We start from the raw sequence: 18,141 nt of genomic DNA on the forward strand, positions 1-18,141 counted from the left end.
GGGGGTGGGTCATTGGTCTAATCCGGGGGGGGGGGGGACATGGACCTGCTCAGCATGGGTCATTAGGCCTGTTCAGTGTTCCTTCTTTCTTATGTTCTTATGTTCTTATTATCCTGGGTGGCTAACCCTCCTTACCCCGGGTGGCTATCCCTCCCTACCCCGGGGGGCTAACCCTCCCTACCCTGGGTGGCTATCCCTCCCTACCCCGGGTGGCTAACCCTCCCTACCCTGGGTGGCTATCCCTCCCTACCCCGGGTGGCTAACCCTCCCTACCCTGGGTGGCTATCCCTCCCTACCCTGGGTGGCTAACCCTCCCTACCCTGGGTGGCTATCCCTCCCTACCCCGGGTGGCTAACCCTCCCTACCCTGGGTGGCTATCCCTCCCTACCCCTGGTGGCTAACCCTCCCTACCCTGGGTGGCTATCCCTCCCTACCCCGGGTGGCTAACCCTCCCTACCCTGGGTGGCTATCCCTCCCTACCCCGGGTGGCTAACCCTCCCTACCCTGGGTGGCTATCCCTCCCTACCCCTGGTGGCTAACCCTCCCTACCCTGGGTGGCTATCCCTCCCTACCCCGGGTGGCTAACCCTCCCTACCCTGGGTGGCTATCCCTCCCTACCCCTGGTGGCTAACCCTCCCTACCCTGGGTGGCTATCCCTCCCTACCCCAGGTGGCTAACCCTCCCTACCCTGGGTGGCTATCCCTCCCTACCCCGGGTGGCTAACCCTCCCTACCCTGGGTGGCTATCCCTCCCTACCCCTGGTGGCTAACCCTCCCTACCCTGGGTGGCTATCCCTCCCTACCCCGGGTGGCTAACCCTCCCTACCCCGGGTGGCTAACCCTCCCTACCCTGGGTGGCTATCCCTCCCTACCCCTGGTGGCTAACCCTCCCTACCCCGGGTGGCTAACCCTCCCTACCCTGGGTGGCTATCCCTCCCTACCCCTGGTGGCTAACCCTCCCTACCCCGGGTGGCTAACCCTCCCTACCCCGGGTGGCTAACCCTCCCTACCCTGGGTGGCTATCCCTTCCTACCCCTGGTGGCTAACCCTCCCTACCCCGGGTAGCTAACCCTCCCTACCCTGGGTGGCTATCCCTCCCTACCCCTGGTGGCTAACCCTCCCTACCCAGGGTGGCTAACCCTCCCTACCCCTGGTGGCTAACCCTCCCTACCCCGGGTGGCTAACCCTCCCTACCCCGGGTGGCTAACCCTCCCTACCCTGGGTGGCTATCCCTCCCTACCCCTGGTGGCTAACCCTCCCTACCCTGGGTGGCTATCCCTCCCTACCCCTGGTGGCTAACCCTCCCTACCCTGGGTGGCTAACCCTCCCTACCCCTGGTGGCTAACCCTCCCTACCCTGGGTGGCTAACCCTCCCTACCCCGGGTGGCTAACCCTCCCTACCCTGGGTGGCTATCCCTCCTTACCCCTGGTGGCTAACCCTCCCTACCCTGGGTGGCTATCCCTCCCTACCCCGGGTGGCTAACCCTCCCTACCCTGGGTGGCTATCCCTCCCTACCCCGGGTGGCTAACCCTCCCTACCCTGGGTGGCTATCCCTCCCTACCCCTGGTGGCTAACCCTCCCTACCCTGGGTGGCTATCCCTCCCTACCCCGGGTGGCTAACCCTCCCTACCCTGGGTGGCTATCCCTCCCTACCCCTGGTGGCTAACCCTCCCTACCCTGGGTGGCTATCCCTCCCTACCCCGGGTGGCTAACCCTCCCTACCCTGGGTGGCTATCCCTCCCTACCCCGGGTGGCTAACCCTCCCTACCCTGGGTGGCTATCCCTCCCTACCCCTGGTGGCTAACCCTCCCTACCCTGGGTGGCTATCCCTCCCTACCCCGGGTGGCTAACCCTCCCTACCCCGGGTGGCTAACCCTCCCTACCCTGGGTGGCTATCCCTCCCTACCCCTGGTGGCTAACCCTCCCTACCCCGGGTGGCTAACCCTCCCTACCCTGGGTGGCTATCCCTCCCTACCCCTGGTGGCTAACCCTCCCTACCCCGGGTGGCTAACCCTCCCTACCCCGGGTGGCTAACCCTCCCTACCCTGGGTGGCTATCCCTCCCTACCCCTGGTGGCTAACCCTCCCTACCCCGGGTGGCTAACCCTCCCTACCCTGGGTGGCTATCCCTCCCTACCCCTGGTGGCTAACCCTCCCTACCCCGGGTGGCTAACCCTCCCTACCCCTGGTGGCTAACCCTCCCTACCCCGGGTGGCTAACCCTCCCTACCCCGGGTGGCTAACCCTCCCTACCCTGGGTGGCTATCCCTCCCTACCCCTGGTGGCTAACCCTCCCTACCCTGGGTGGCTATCCCTCCCTACCCCTGGTGGCTAACCCTCCCTACCCTGGGTGGCTCACCCTCCCTACCCCTGGTGGCTAACCCTCCCTACCCTGGGTGGCTAACCCTCCCTACCCTGGGTGGCTAACCCTCCCTACCCTGGGTGGCTATCCCTCCTTACCCCTGGTGGCTAACCCTCCCTACCCTGGGTGGCTAACCCTCCCTACCCTGGGTGGCTAACCCTCCCTACCCAGGGTGGCTAACCTTCCCTACCCTGGGTGGCTAACCCTCCCTACCCTGGGTGGCTAACCCTCCCTACCCTGGGTGGCTATCCCTCCCTACCCCGGGTGGCTAACCCTCCCTACCCTGGGTGGCTAACCCTCCCTACCCTGGGTGGCTAACCCTCCCTACCCCTGGTGGCTAACCCTCCCTACCCTGGGTGGCTAACCCTCCCTACCCTGGGTGGCTAACCCTCCCTACCCTGGGTGGCTAACCCTCCCTACCCTGGGTGGCTAACCCTCCCTACCCTGGGTGGCTAACCCTCCCTACCCTGGGTGGCTAACCCTCCCTACCCCTGGTGGCTAACCCTCCCTACCCTGGGTGGCTAACCCTCCCTACCCTGGGTGGCTAACCCTCCCTACCCTTGGTGGCTAACCCTCCCTACCCTGGGTGGCTAACCCTCCCTACCCTGATTTATCTTGAGTGGCTAACATTCCTCAGCCTGCTTTCATAAGCCTAACAAATAATAATAATAATACATGTACCTTTATTTACTACAATTACATTTACAAGGTATACAAGCCTAGCTGATATACTACTATATAGAAAGCCACTTGTTATGTAGAGCATTTCTGGCAAATTAGGTCAATTTTATCCCAGGATGCGACCCACACCAATCGACTAACACCCAGGTACCCATTTGAGACTGATGGTTGAGCAGGGACAACAGGTAATTTATGGAAACACGTCCCTAATGTTTTCCAGCCGTACCGGAGATTCGAACTCCGGATCTCAGTGTGTGAGCTGAGTGCTGTAACGACCCAGTTATGGGACACCCCGTTATTTTGATTGTACTTGTAAACAATGTTTCCAATCAGGATCAAAACACTTAAGTTTAAATTTGTCTCATATAGCAACTTAAGATGAAATTAGCCTTCTTTATACCTAAAATTAATAAGTAAGTAAGTAAGTTTATTCAGGTATACACAAATACAGTTACATAGAATTATCATACATAGCAGCATATGTGTAGAGAACCTGGGATAACCCAAAAAAGTCAGACAGTGACTTATTTCCATTGGGGTCCTTTTACCTTATTATTATAATATAAAGGTTATAATATTTTCCTATTATTCTACAATGAATATAACATCTTATTATCATACTAAAAAGACTATCTACTACACGAGGGTCATTAAGACTATATACAATACGAGGGTCATTACTAGGAATAAGGTAAAATTTACACATATCTTAGCTAAAAAATAGAAAATCATTCCCCTCCCTTTCTGTAGCTACATTCATCATGAGCTATAGTTTATATTTTTTGTTTTTACCATTTAGACCGAAATTATACAAATATATTTTGTTCTGTAATATAAATGTTCTTAGCTAAGCTAAAAAAGTTACCAATAAGAACGCGCTTTAATGAGAAAGAGTATATCTGATTGGTTCTTAAAATGACAACACTGTAGCTCCCTGAGAGACGGCTTATGACACTTCGGTAACGATGGTAACCGTGCCAAGCAGCCAATGAGAACACAAGTTATTCAGTTCCTGGACTGTGATTGGCCGATGAATCGGGGTGACGTGCCGGACTCTTGGGTTTCTGAACACTTGCTGCTTCTGTTGTCACGGATTCTGAGTTTTAATCCATATTTCTCAACCGTTTTTCTAAATGCAGCGGAGTCCTTTATTTTAGTTTTATTGGTATTCAGTACTGACAAGTTCGTGAAGGAATTGTATATACAACACTTGGGCAGCTTTACTACCGGTGAGTTTCGGTAATACATAAATAATCAGTCCTTCATTTATACAACGTTTCACTCAACATTGTTCCTTATCAGGTGCCTGACAGAGGAGAGAAAATGATATATATATATAGTCCAGACGTGTAAATGAACACGTGGAGGACGACGGGTTTAGTGAGATTTTACTTCACTTGGTTAAATACATAGACGACATTGGTATTCTTGCCAGACGGTTCAACCAACACCCACAAGGACGGTTCAACTATCACCCACAAGAACGGTTCAGCCAACACCCACAAGAACGGTTCAACCAACACCTACAAGAACGGTTCAACCAACACCCACAAGAACGGTTCAACCAACACCCACAAGGACGGTTCAACTATCACCCACAAGAACGGTTCAGCCAACACCCACAAGAACGGTTCAACCAACACCTACAAGAACGGTTCAACCAACACCCACAAGAACGGTTCAACCAACACAGACAAGAACGGTTCAGCCAACACCCACAAGAACGGTTCAGCTAACACCCACAAGAACGGTTCAACCAACACCCACAAGAACGGTTCAGCCAACACCCACAAGAACGGTTCAACCAACACCCACAAGAACGGTTCAACCAACACCCACAAGAACGGTTCAACCAACACCCACAAGAACGGTTCAACCAACACTCACAAGAACGGTTCAACCAACACCCACGAGAACGGTTCAGCCAACACCCACAAGAACGGTTCAACCAACACCCACAAGAACGGTTCAACCAACACCCACAAGAACGGTTCAGCCAACACCCACAAGAACGGTTCAACCAACACCCACAAGAACGGTTCAACCAACACCCACAAGAACGGTTCAGCCAACACCCACAGGAACGGTTCAGCCAACACCCACAAGAACGGTTCAACCAACACCTACAAGAACGGTTCATCAAAATGGTATACAATACCGACAGGTTGTTAGGTAAGACACATATGCAACAGTTAGACAACTTTATTCCGAAACGTTTCGCCTACACAGTAGGCTTCTTCAGTCCAATACAGAAAGTAGGCAGGAACAGTAGAGATGTGAAGACGAAATTTACACAGATCAAAGTGAATGCCAAGATTTATTATAATAACGCTCACCAACACTGAAAGTTTGAAGCCGATTAGAAAAGGCATCCTCCAGCAATTAATGTAATTCCAGTGATTCCCAGCTTTTTGACGATTTCAGTAAAATTTCAAATTTGCAGCTACCCAGACTAAACTTATGCGTTATCGTCTTTCTAGAATACATCATCAATAATGTTGGAGGCCGATCAGAAGATACATTCTCCAGTTATGACAATGATATCAATGGCTCCAAGTTTTTTAGCTAATTTATTATATTGACAAATTTGCAATCGTCGAAATATGAGGCAGTTTTTCTGAACATTGGAGACTAGGCCACTGATGGTTTTGGAAGTTATCCCAGCCAGTGGTGCATGGTTCAACAACCATGGTTCAACAACCATGGTTCAACAACCATGGTTCAACAACCATTGTTCAACAACCATGGTCAGGGAGCACCTACATGTGCCAGTACTTCCAGCAGTCTGGGTCTTGTTGACGTACACAAGAGCTCAAAATTTGAAGGTGGCTGGTTGATGTGTTCTTGAGTTATGAAACAAAAATACAGGATGAGGAAGGAAAAGAAAGAAATAAAACAAAAAACCCAGTAACATCTTAAAGGAGATAAATAACACTGGTCTGTATTTGGAATGTTTTTAATTTTTATTTTTATTCATGGTTGTGATCTTGCATATTCTTGAGCTTCTGACTGTAAATAACTAAACCATTTTGCTCTATCATGTAAAGATTTTGAATAAAATACAAATTAATGACAAAAATGTGAATTTTTAATAAATTGTTAATATATTAAACATAGGCAAGTAATCATAAAAAGCACATTCTGTTAGTTTTAAGAACATATGAATTCCATATAAACATGAATCAAATCAAATGATATTATTTAAAAATAAATGTTCCTAATGGTTAGCCTACATATTGAATCAAAGGAAGGAGGACTGCTTTGATTTTTGATTGTGCTGTGCATCGAGACCATTATGTTTCAATAACTAGCAGTAATCTGTCATCATGCTGACATTCCATTTGCCCTGGTATCAAGTTTCCATGGTGCAAATATCCTGATGGAACCGCTTTATTTGTTCCTCGATGTAGTCGCCACAATTGTTGGGAAAGCAGTCTAGATGTGAGTGCAAAAAGTGCATCTTCACACTCATTCTTGACCCAAGTTGTTGGAAACTTGAAATCAGGTCTGGGATCATTTTCTTCATATTCGGGGGAGCGCTTGTTTCCCAGGAAGTTGTGGACAGTCTGCTTGAATGAAAACCAGGCATTCACCTCAACATCTGCTAATGCTTCATCAAAATGCTTGTCCTTCATCAATTTTCGAATCTGAGGGCCACCAAAGATTCCTGCCTTTAGCTTGCCTTCACTTATACGAGGAAACTTTGACTCCAGGCACCTGAAAGCGGTTCCATTCTTGTTCAAGGTCTTCATAAAATTTTTCATAAGCCCTAATTTGATGTGGAGTGGTGGCAGCAGAATTTTCTTGGGGTCAACTAGTGGCACAGTTTTCACGTTGTGATTTTCGGGTAAGAAGCTGGTTCTTGGTGGCCAGTCTTTTTGTTCATAGTGCTGGCTGTCTGCCCTAGTATCCCAAAGACACAGAAATCAGGGATGCTTGGTGTATCCGCCTTGAAGATCTAGTAGGAGAGCAATAACTTTTAAATCATTACATATGAGAAAATTATGATTCTGGTACTTGATTGCAGATATTAGTGTCTTCATATCTGCGTAAGTTTCTGACATTTGGACACTATGGCCAACTGGCACAGATACAGCTGTGTTACTATTGTAGAGAAGTACAGTCATTAAACTTCTTTTAGAAGCATCAATGAAGAGTCTCCTTTCATCTGCTTTGTATGGCATCCCCATGTGTCTTCTTGTTGAATCCAGCTACTTTAGCCATACAAAAGTAGCTGTCACTACGGTAGTTCATCTGCTCCCGCTATACCATTGGTACTCAAAATGGCATACATTTAAGTTTTCCAACTGACTACATTTGGAGCTTACTGATGCAACTCTTGCAAGCTTTGTGTGGTGCAAATGGTTTGGTTGAAGTAGACACACTTGTTGGATGGTTACGATATATTGTCAGACTGAGATGATGGGAACTGGAGCCCGGTGCCTTGCCTGTCTTCGCCTGGGTGTCTGCGCCGAGTGAGACTGGGGCAGAGGTACGAGCATACACATGCGCATCCCGTGACGTCACACAAAGTCACAGGCCTACAAGGGATCTCCTATCTAAAGCACATGGATGATACTAATATGCTATGCTATATAACACAGGGATCAGCAACTATGCTGACATTATTACTTACTAAAATTTTATTAAATACCATGTTTACTACCAGTCAATTTTATTTTTGTAAATTAATCATTATCTTATACTTTTCATAACATTTTGTTGCCAAATTTTCAAGTTTGTATATTCAACTCCAACCTTTGTACCTGTGTACCTGTCTACCATCTTATTATCATATTATAATCAAGTCATTGCCTACCTGGAGTCTACCTGGAGGGCATTCTGGGGATCAACGCCCCTGCGGCGCGGTCCATGACCAGGCCTCCCGGTGGATCAGGGCCTGATCAACGAGGCTGTTACTGCTGGCTGCACGTAATCCAACGTACGAACCACAGCCCGGCTGATCCGGCACCATCTTTAGGTATTTGTCCAGCTCCCTCTTGAAGACAACCAGGGGTCTTCCCGTAATGCCCCTTATTGCTGGTGGGAGGCTGTTGAACAGTCTTGGGCCCTGGACACTTATTGTGTTTTCTCTTAGTATACCAGTGACGCCCCTACTTTTCACTGGGGGTATGTTGCATCGCCTGCCAAGTCTTTTGCTTTCATATGGGGTGATTGCTGTGTGCATATTAGGGACCAGTCCCTCCAGAATCTTTCAGGTGTAGATTACGATATATCTCTCTCGCCTGCGCTCTAGTGAGTACAAGTCAAGTGCTTCCAGGTGCTCCCAGTAGTTAAGGTGTTTGATGGAACTTATATGTGCAGTAAAGGTTCTCTGTACATTCTCTAGCTCTGCAATTTCACCTGCCTTGAATGGGGATGTTAATGTACAGCAATATTCCAGCCTAGAAAGAATAAGTGATTTAAAAAGGATCATCATTGGCTTAGCATCTCTTGTCTTGAATGTTCTCATTATCCATCCTATCAGTTTCCTAGCAGATGTGATAGTGGCATTGTTGTGGTCCTTGAAGGTGAGGTTTTCGGACATTACCACACCCAGGTCCTTCACATTACTTTTCCTCTCTATTGTGTGATTGGAGTTTGTAGTATACTCAGTTCTAGTTATTATTTCCTCCAGTTTTCCATAACGGAGTAGTTGGAATTTGTCTTCATTGAACATCATATTGTTCTCTGTTGCCCATTGGAAAACTTGGTTTGTATCTTCTTGGAGTTTTGCCGTGTCCTCAATGGATGACACTCTCATGCAGATCCTAGTATCGTCTGCAAAAAATGATACAGTGCTGTGGTTTACATCTCTGTCTATGTCTGATATGAGAATAAGGAACAGGATAGGTGCGAGTACTGTGCCTTGTGCGAGTACTGTGCAGATGTAGTATACACAGACTTTGCAAAAGCCTTTGACAAGTGCGACCATGGTGTAATAGCACAGAAAATGCATGCTAAAGGGATAACCGGCAAAGTAGGCAGATGGATCTTCAACTTTCTAACCAATCGCACACAAAGAGTAGTGGTAAACAGCATCTGATTTAACTCTGTTTACCACTACTCTTTGTGTGCGATTGGTTAGAAAGTTGAAGATCCATCTGCCTACTTTGCCGGTTATCCCTTTAGCACGCATTTTGTGTGCTATTACACCATGGTCGCACTTGTCAAAGGCTTTTGCAAAGTCTGTGTATACTACATCCGCATTCTGTTTGTTTTCCAGTGCATCTAGGACCATATCATGGTGGTCAAGCAGTTGTGAAAGGCAGGAGCGACCTGCTCTGAAACCATTGTGGAAATTATTTAATTTCCGAAGCTATAGTGTCTAATAAGTGTTTAAAAGGTGCTGATTTGGGTCAAGATGTATTTGCATTTTTAATGGAATCAGCTGGGTTCCTGCTGTGCCTGCGCAGATGTGCAGGGGGGTGGGGGTCGAGCTGGGGGAGCGGGTGGCGGGAGTGTTTTGAATGGGTGAGGAGGCTGAGAAAACCGGGAATGAGGAAACTGGTGTTCACAGCGGCCTAAGGATCAATATAGGCCTCAATTCATAATAGGAAGTGTCGAGACTGTCTCTAGTGAAGAGTGAGGGAACGTGATTTACGGGACCACTGTAAAGGGGTGGTAAAATTAGTGAATAATGTTCGACGGGGTGGCAGGTGCACGGCCATGGTGTGTGTCCAGGGGAAATACCCGTGTGTTAATCCTCGCTCATTGGCCTCAGATCTTAATGGAGTGACCTCTAATGTGTATAATAGTTATGAGACATTAAATCGTCTTGTGAATGGTAATGTAATCAGTGATAATAACATTGAGTTAAGAGAATGCGGGATTTGAAATAGATCGCCCCGCTCCGAGTGAACGTGTGACTCTCGTACCGGGGATAATGAAGTCTTATGGAATCACGACTTCTGAACCGGGACAAACCGACGGATACCTCGTCCTGCCGGAATAAGAACCATGTTGGTGTAGCAGGACATCGAAATGAGATGGGGAATGGAGGAAATAAGGAGTATCAATCACCCACAGTTAAGTAACCTTTCTAGTTATAGCAGACTGATGCTGGCCAGTTAGGTATCTTGTAATTGGATAGGTTATGAGTGATCCAGCTACATCAAGTGACCACCAGAGAACATCTGGTAAGTGGTGGGATTATGTACAAATGTTTTTCCTTGATGGATGTGTCCATGTGTATCCTACCCCCCCCCCCCCCCCCCTTCATTCAGCTAAACTAATATAATCTATACAGTCCATAATTAATTAGTAGCGCCGTGCTTGAGGGTGCTACCCAATTTATACTGGTCTCGGATAGATGTGGATAAGATTGTGAGGGTCGAGGGGCCACCTGTAGTGACCAGAGGTGGTTAAGTTTTCTCACATGTCTACACGGAGTGACTACGGTAAACAATATGGTTGTCTCCCAATGAGATTACTTGTATGTATATAACGTTGAGGTACATACAGATAAGCAATCTATAAAATTTTCCACATCTGCCCGCTGGTCCTTCCTGAACCGGATGCAATCAGTAAAAAATTAATTGAATTAATTACTTAATAATTAAGTGACTGATTGAAGGAAGTGGGTATAGGGTACACAAATTTAATCGGTCGTGTGGTGGAGGATAATTAGCCCAATTAATTACCAGCACATGGGTGGCTAGGATTTATACAAGAGTAAAGTGCAAGAATTACTCTCACAAGGTGTATACTTAAGTTGTATAATGGGTGATTATTAATTCCCTAACCATGGCTGGGTCTGAGGAAGTTAGTGCGGCTGGCAAGTCCATGGATGCCAAAGCAAAGAAAGCGTCACTACAAGCTCGGAAGGGTCATGTTACTAAATCATACAACAAGTGTATAGAGTTAATGAGACAAGAAACGGTAAACCCTGATGAATTAAAGCTACACCTAGATGCCTTAGGAAATAGACATGAGTCATATAGATTGTGGTTTAAAGACTATGAAAAAGAGCTGCTAGAGAATTGTGCAGATGATGCTGAAAGGGAGTGGCTGCTGGATCAACATTATGAAGTGGAGGACAACATTGTGTCCTGCAAAACTAAGGCTTTGGAGAAGGTAAAGGGTGTAAACAATGTTGTTGGTCAACCTAGTAAGGAAAGTCAGAGGCGTCTACCAAAACTCCCAGAATTATGTATGCCTGTGTTTAATCCGGGAGAACACTGGGAGGAGTTTTGGTCTATCTTTAAAGCAGTCTTACATGATAGGAGTGATCTTGCAAGTGTTACCAAATTATGCTATTTAAAGGGACAAGTAAGGGGAGATGCGCATGTTCTCATACAAGCATTCCCAAATGTAGATGACTCCTATAGTGAGGCAGTTGACTTGTTGGAGGTCACTTACGGTAACTTGGAGCAAAGTAGGCTGGGCCTAGTAGCTAATTTGGCTAGTTTGAAGACTCCAGATCACAACTGCAACAGCTTACAGCAATTTAGGATCAAACTAGAAAGCACTCTTAAGACCTTGAGTAATAAATATGATCTGGAGGGAGCAGAGTGGTTGTTGAGTGCCTTGATTCAGAATAAATTGAACCACAAGACCGTAGAGTGGTTATCTAACAGATATCACAAGGGTTACTTCGGGTTGGAAGAAATAAGAGTGGGACTGCAAGAGCTAATTGTCCAACTGCAGACCAGCCAACCCATTACCTCTAGGAATACCACGTCTACAGACCCCAGTGCACCTGTCAAGTTCCACAAAGGGAAACCTTATCCTAATATCAATAATCCTAAGTCACCTACTACACGGGGTTACGTAGGCATGTATCAAGTGACAGGGGCCAGTAATAGTGGTTCTCCACATCCAAGCAAGAGGAGGAAGTACCACAATAAGGGTAGCCCAGTTGATAAGAGGTCAGGCAAAGAAAGGAGAGATTGTATCTTCTGCAACGGTACTCATTTCTCTAAGAACTGTAATGCCTATAATTCATGGGATGTTAAAGTGGAAAGATTGGAAGAGCTTGCTAGATGTATCAGGTGTCTAGGAAATCATAATGTAAGGGATTGCCGTGCTAACTTGCACTATTGTTATCAGTGTAACAAGGGAAGACACCACATAGCTATGTGTAAGGGCGGATCTAATCGTAATGATGGTAACAATAGTACTGATAGTGATAATAACCCGGACACAACAGTAGCCAACGTAAAGATTGCAGCTAACGTCGGTAATGATGGCCTAGCTGAGGTAGCTTTGCCTGTGTTGGATGTGGTGATTAATGATAAACGGCGTAAATCCAAAACTGTAACAGCATTACTGGATCAGGGATCACAACGTACCTTCATAAAACGTAACTGCCTTAATGGGATGAAGGTACAAATGGGAGATCCTGCTATACTCAAGCTATCTGGCTTTCTCTCGAATAAGAAGGCCCAGTCATACGACACTGTTTATGTAACTGTCAGGCTGGGCAATGAGAGAAAACGTATTAATGCCGTAATTGTGGATAGGCTCCCAGAGAAAATATCTACAATAGGGCTTGGTAACGCTACTGAAAGGCTTTCAAGTAAGGTAAATTTGGCACCTTCTGGTATAAATAATGATTCTGTGGGGCCAATAGATATTTTGATAGGTAGTGACCATTATGCCACCTTTGTAAAGGGTATGACAAAGAAATGTGGAGTCACCCTTCTAAGGACCGCAGGAGGTCATGTGATGTATGGCAGGCTTCCTCGTACTGATAATGAATGACTGGAGGAAGCCATAAATACAGTTACGGTGTGTCTTACTCATGAAGTATCACCCCAGTATAAATATACTTCAATAGAGGATGAAGTTGAACCTGTGTATAAATTATGGGAATTGGACAGCATAGGGATCAATGTAAATGAAGAAAGTCCAGATGATTCCTTTACTCAAGAACAATACCAGAAGGATGTTAAATTTGAATCTGGACAATACTGGGTGAGACTTCCGTGGAAGCTGAACCATCCAGACCTACCAACTAATTACCGGATGCCGTATGGACAATTAAAGGCTCAGCTCCACGAATTGAGCAAGACACCAGAACTGTTGACTGCTTACGATGATATAATTAATGAGCAGTTAAATAATAAATTCATAGAGGAGGTACCTCCCGAGCAAGCCCAGATTTATGGTCACTATTTGCCACATCACGGAGTGAAGAAGGATTCTAAGACCACTCCTCTGAGGATTGTGTTTAATTGTAGTGCCAGGAGTAATAAAAGTGTACCTAGTTTGAATGACTGTTTGATGACAGGTCCGTCGTTGACGGAAAAACTGGGAGACATACTATTAAACTTCAGGGTTAAGAATTATGCCTTTACGGCGGACATAAGTAAAGCTTTCCTGAGAGTGGGTCTGCAGGAGGCTGACCGGGATTGCACTAGGTTCTTATGGCCCGAGAATCCTAGTGACCCACTTAGTCCCCTGAAGACTTTTCGCTTCAGGAGTGTATTGTTTGGTGCTACCTCCAGTCCGTTCCTACTCCAGGCAACGATAAATGCACACCTTAAGCGTACGGGTGGTCCACTGAGTGGAGTAATGGGTAAACAATTTTATGTGGACAATTTCCTGGGGGTGACGTCTACTGAAGAGGAACTAATGAGCATATACGCAGGGGCTAATGAAATAATGCAAGGTGCAAATATGCCCCTGAGGGAATGGAACAGTAATTCGTCCAGTTTAAGGGTTCAAATAAATAAAGACAACCCTGGAGTTGAAGTGTCCAAATATAGTAATGTGCTGGGACTGACTTGGAACACAGAGGGAGACTTGTTATCGTTAAAGTCTAATAACTACAGCATGCCCAATAAATTAACCAAGAGAGTCTTACTTGCGGAAGTTTCAAAATGCTTCGATCCACTAGGCTTAGTGTCCCCACTTACCATAAGAGGAAAATTGTTGATACAAGAAGCATGGAAGCTTAAGTGTGCTTGGGATGAAACCCTACCTGAGGAATTTGTTGAAAGGTGGGAAGAACTAATAGGTGAATATGTAAAATTACCAATGTTGGAGTTCCCACGTAATGTGGCCAGTCAAGATGTAGAAAAGGTACTCCACATTTTTTGCGATGCTTCGAAATTAGCATATGGAGCAGTCGCTTACCTTCAATGTAATAGTGCCATTTCTCTTGTTATGTCTAAGGCTAAGGTGGCTCCAATCAAATCACGCACCTTACCTCAGTTGGAATTAACGGCCATTTATGTAGGTGTCAAATTAGCCAATTATATAAGAAATAAATTGCGAGAGATAAATATCAGCGACACCGTAATTTGGTCTGATAACGAGGTATCCTTACAATGGATTCGTAATGGTAACAGTAAGATTGTGTATGTACAAAACAGAGTCGCTGAAATCAATCAAATGCAGGAGAAATATAACAGTTTGGGTCAGCATATGTTAACCTTTAATCACATTCCTGGTGACGAGAATCCAGCTGACTTCTTGTCTCGAGGCTTGACTTATGAAAAATTTGTGAGTGCTTTATCGTGGTTTAAAGGGCCAAGTTGGCTGGTGGACAAAATTAACTGGCCGGTGCAAAAGGCACATATTGCTCCTGTCGAAATTACGGTGAGCACCGCTCCAGTCAGTAGTCCCTCCTTAGCCATTGATATGAATAGGTATTCTTCCTTACCTAAGCTAATTAGTGTGACAAGGTTAGTGTTTAAATTTATAAGTAAGATGAATATCTCACATAATTTTCCCCATCCCCTGAAATACTGGCTACAGAGGGTACAAGAAGAAACCTACAGGGATGAGATTAAATTCATGATGGACGGGAAAATTGTGAAAGGCTCAATAATAGAAAAGCTGGGGCTATATTTAGAGGATGATGTAATCAGGTGCAGAGGCAGATTACAAAATGCTGAATTGGGGGAATATGCTAAGCACCCTATCTTGCTGCCCAAAACTCATCACCTGACCACCTTGATTGTCTTTAATGCCCATAATAACGTGATGCACGGTGGGGTACAGGATACCTTAAACTGTATTCGGGAAACCTTCTGGATTCCACAAGGACGGCAAAGTGTAAAAAGGGTTATCAAGTCGTGTGTAATATGTCGCCGGGTGGATGCCAGAACCTACATGTACCCAGGTCCTCCACCATTGCCCAAGGAATGCGTGCAGTTGGTAAAACCATTTGATGTGACCGGAGTGGACTATAGTGGGCCAATCATTTTAACAGGTACTTCAGATGGTGTCCCCTTGAAGGTGTATGTATGTCTATTTACTTGTACAGCTACTAGGGCTGTTCATCTAGAAGTGGCTCAGGACTTGTCTGCAGAACAGTTCATACAGCTGTTCCGGAAATTTGCAGCTAGACGATCCTGTCCAAGATTGATGATCTCAGATAATGCCACCAATTTTGTAGCGGGTGCTCAACACTTGATGAAATTAAATAAGAGTGATGATGTACAGTCTTTGTTGACCCAGCGAGGGTGTGTCTGGAAATTTATTACTCCCAGAGCCCCTTGGCAGGGAGGACTGTACGAAAGAATGATAGGTACAGTGAAAAGATGTCTTCGTAAGGTGCTACACAGGAAGAGAATTGATTTGGAGGAATTCCGTGCAGTGTTGGTGGAGGCAGAGAATCGGGTGAACAATCGCCCTCTGTCATACATGAGCGACACTCCTGACGCGGAGATACTGACTCCCTCTCACCTAATATGTGGACAAAGGTTAGAAGCTGCACCTATCTATAGAGATAATCCCGAGGGAAGTGATGAGGATTACAATAACGTGACTGTGTTGAGTGATAAGTTCAAGATGTTAAATAAGGTAATTATTCATTGGTCTGATGTGTGGCATAAAGAATATCTTCTTACACTATGTGAACACTTTTATGGTGCGCCAGAGGCAGTAAACCGACAGAACATTCAACCAGGTGACATTGTGTTAATTGATACTGAACAACATCGAACATTGTGGCCTCTGGGCAAGGTAGTTACATTATACCCAGATGCACAAGGTGTTGTCAGAAACGTCAAAGTGTTGTGTCGTGGTCAGGAAAGTTTGCGTACCATTAATAAATTAATTCCCTTAGAATTAAATGGTGTTCAATCCAGTGCCGATGGAAATCTAAGGGAAAGTGACACGAGTGATATTGAAGACACTGACCGGGTAATGCAAGAAGAAACTGTAGTAAGACCCACTAGGAAAACAGCAGCGCAATCTAGAGAGGGCTGGAATCGTCTCCTGGAGGAAGACGCAATTTAAGTCGTCTAACAACGACTTCCGCCCGGCCGCAGTGTGGAAATTATTTAATTTCCGAAGCTATAGTGTCTAATAAGTGTTTAAAAGGTGCTGATTTGGGTCAAGATGTATTTGCATTTTTAATGGAATCAGCTGGGTTCCCGCTGCGCCTGCGCAGATGTGCAGGGGGGTGGGGGTCGAGCTGGGGGAGCGGGTGGCGGGAGTGTTTTGAATGGGTGAGGAGGCTGAGAAAACCGGGAATGAGGAAACTGGTGTTCACGAGACAGGAGAGAGAAAGACAACCCAGAGGAGAAAAGGAGAGAGGAAAGGGGAAGAGGAAGAAGAAAAAAAGAAGAAGAAGAAAAAATGAGGATTCAGGTTAAGTCACGGGTGTTCTGAAGTTTGGAGCATTTTACAATGTAGTGGGAGAGGAAGGCATCTACAGAGACGAAGCCAGGGCTAAGGTTCATACAAGGAAAGTTGTGTATAGTTTAGTTGAATCCTCTCTTATACACAACTTTCCTTGTATGAACCTTAGCCCTGGCTTCGTCTCTGTAGATGCCTTCCTCTCCCACTACATTGTAAAATGCTCCAAACTTCAGAACACCCGTGACTTAACCTGAATCCTCATTTTTTCTTCTTCTTCTTTTTTTCTTCTTCCTCTTCCCCTTTCCTCTCTCCTTTTCTCCTCTGGGTTGTCTTTCTCTCTCCTGTCTCGTGTTTCTGTTCCTTCTTTATTTTATTTCACCACTTCCCCTTTCACGCACCTCGGTGCGCTTGCTCTCTCCCTGTGGGTTTCTAGCTCTCTTGCAGTGCTCCCCTTCCTTTGTATTTGACTGGCTCGTCTTCCTTATTTCCCACTTCTACCACTACCACTACTACTACCTCTTCTTCTTCTACTACATCTACTGATGAAATTAGACACATGTGCGGCGTCTGGTTGTCTTTGTTGTGGACGTTTCGCCATCCAGTGGCTGGATGGATGGCGAAACGTCTACGGTGGGGATGCCCGGGTGTTGTGCATGTGTCATTTCATCCTGTCGGTATTATATACAATTCTTGTACTACTACTACTACTACTACTACCACTACTACTACCTCCACCTCTTCCTGCCTATATATAGCCGTTCTGCTCCTCCTCTGTTAGTGTGACTTTGTCAATGGTCCAAGTCGGACCGAAACGTCGTCGTAAGCTTCTGTCTTTTATGTGCGGGTTATTTGTGTTTCGTTCCAGTCACGGTATTGTGCCTTTTTGTTATTTAAAGCTATTGGTCTATAGTTCTTAGCTACTGCTTTGCTGCCACCTTTATGGAGTGGGGCTATATCTGTTGTTTTTAGTGACTGTGAAATCTCGCCTGTGTCTAAGCTCCTTAGGGCCCGTGAGAGGGGTTTCTTGCAGTTTTTAATGAACACCGAGTTCCACGAGTCTGGCCTGGGGCTGTTATTTTTTACTTATTATTCTTTTGGTACTTTAATTTGTGAATTTCATTTTGTCAATTTAAATCTAGTTATACTCTTGATCTTGTTAACAACCTATATCAGACCCTAGTGCAATTGCAAGTACAATTTTAATTTGTATTTTTATATTATAAGTTTATACCTAGTTGTACTTTAGCTCATTCTAGCTCAATACATAGACAACACCTAAACTAACTATACCTAGTTATACTTTAGCTCATTCTAGCTCAATACAGTAGGGCCCCACTTATACGGCGGGCTAGGTTCCAGGCTGTCGCCGGAAAGCAGACATCCCCGGAAGGCAGAACGCCATTTTTTTTCCATTTATAAATGCATATAAATGCCAGACAACAGGTTTACACTAAATTATATAAGTTAGTAATAGAACTAGGCATTAAAAACACACAAAGTAAAATACATTTACAGTAAATTCATTACTTATCTTAAAGTATTTGTAATCTTAATGTAGGGA

The 18,141-nt window shown here is 45.7% G+C and overlaps 1 protein-coding gene across 3 annotated transcripts in view; it reads left to right on the top strand.

Moving 5' to 3' along the window:
- Positions 1–4,102: 4,102 nt before the first annotated feature.
- Positions 4,103–18,141, top strand: part of LOC128698847 (uncharacterized) — a 69,546-nt gene continuing 55,507 nt past the window's right edge. For 2 of the 3 annotated variants that reach the window (XM_070087258.1, XM_070087242.1), the window contains exon 1: positions 4,103–4,270. The gene's annotated coding sequence lies outside the window, so the exon portion shown is untranslated. Of the gene's footprint in view, positions 4,271–4,339; positions 5,214–18,141 lie in introns of those variants that run through there. The other variant, XM_070087249.1, reaches the window with a different exon arrangement.

The sequence above is a fragment of the Cherax quadricarinatus genome, chromosome 2 (assembly GCF_038502225.1).
Source record: "Cherax quadricarinatus isolate ZL_2023a chromosome 2, ASM3850222v1, whole genome shotgun sequence".
Classification (NCBI taxonomy): Eukaryota; Metazoa; Arthropoda; class Malacostraca; order Decapoda; family Parastacidae; genus Cherax; species Cherax quadricarinatus.